At 37.2% G+C, this 1389-nt stretch overlaps 1 non-coding gene across 1 annotated transcript; it reads left to right on the top strand.

Moving 5' to 3' along the window:
• Positions 1-880: 880 nt before the first annotated feature.
• LOC132310740 (small nucleolar RNA R71) lies at positions 881-987 on the top strand. Its single transcript, XR_009482693.1, has one exon. It is a non-coding gene; the product is annotated as a small nucleolar RNA R71 (small nucleolar RNA).
• The last annotated feature ends 402 nt before the right edge of the window (positions 988-1389 follow it).

Below are 1389 nucleotides of genomic sequence, written 5' to 3'. Positions count from 1 at the left end.
CTAGGCAACTTACCTTTCTCTCTCACATTTAAAGAATTTGCCCGATTTGAGCTTCAAGCTTTGCAATTGATTGAGCGTGAAAATGAAACAATTGATTATCTTTTCGAAGATCACTTAAGGCTTGCAAGACCTTGTCCTCAAAAGCAGAACTTTTAGGAAGCGCTTGATTTGGATTAGAGTAAGATTGAGAATTTGATGCTTGAGGTTGAGAATAGGATTGAGAATTTGATGCTTGAGGTTGAGAGTATTGATTCACATTCTGAGGATAGAATGAAGGACGGTAACCTTGAGAATTCTGATTTTGATTTTGGAAATGTGGGTGAACATACTTTGCTTGGTAACCTTGATTTTGAGGAGGGTTTGCACCGTCTCCTTGATTTCTCCATGCAAAGTTTGGATGATTTTTCCACCCCGGATTGTAAGTATTGGAATAAGGGTTGTTCCCTTGATGAATGAAAGCTAGATTTACTTGTTCTTGAGACTTACTTGGTATGACTTGTCCAAGAGGGCAATTTGAAGTATGGTGAGTGTAACTAGAACAAATCATGCACATTTCATTGGAAGGATGAGAATAAGATTGAATTGCCGGACCTTGATTCAAAAGAAATTTATCAAATCTTTGAGTAAGATTTTTGACCTTAGCGGCAATTTCCATGGAAGAGTCTATTTGATTTAGAGTTTTCTTGCCTCCCATATTTGCTAAGTGACCACCCCTAGAAGATGAAGATCTATGCATTGAGTTTCACTAATTTTTTCGAAAAGAAGCCAAATTTCATCTTCATTTCTTTTTATGTAGCTTCCGCTACAAGAAGCATCAACAATGCCCTTATTAGCATCGGATAAACTTGAAAAGAAACATTGAACTAATTGCCACTTAGGAATGTTATGATGTAGACATTTCCATAGCAAGTCATTCAAACGTTCCCATGCTTCATGAAGAGGTTCTCCTTCTTGTTGTTTAAATTCACAAATGGAAGTTCTCATGGCATCGGTTCGACTTGCAGGGTAATACTTCTTTAGGAACTCTTGTTGCAATTGTGCCCAAGAGGTGATTGTATTTGGCTGCAAGTTGTTAAACCAATATTTAGCCTTATCCCGAAGAGTGAAAGGGAAAAGCTTCATTTTAAGGTCTTCTTTTGGAACATCCATGATTTTCATGGTGGAATAAACTTCCAAGAACTCATCTAAATGTTTATAAGGCTCTTTATTGGTCAACCCATAGAAAAGGGGGCACATGTTAATGGTGGAATGTAATGACCCGACTTTTTCTTCCTTTTTCATTTTTGGAGATTTTCTTTCTTTTTCGTCTTTTACTCGTTTATCGTTTTTCCTCGCTTAACAGCACTTCGGGTGTTCGGATTTGATTCCGGTTTTTCATGCATTCATGAT

This window comes from Cornus florida, unplaced genomic scaffold (assembly GCF_030987335.1).
Source record: "Cornus florida cultivar Cherokee Brave unplaced genomic scaffold, ASM3098733v1 CherokeeBrave_3.0.0_Hap2_Chr05, whole genome shotgun sequence".
Lineage (NCBI taxonomy): Eukaryota > Viridiplantae > Streptophyta > Magnoliopsida > Cornales > Cornaceae > Cornus > Cornus florida.
Note: the sequence above shows the minus strand (reverse complement) of the source record. Positions and strands in the feature narration are given on the sequence as shown.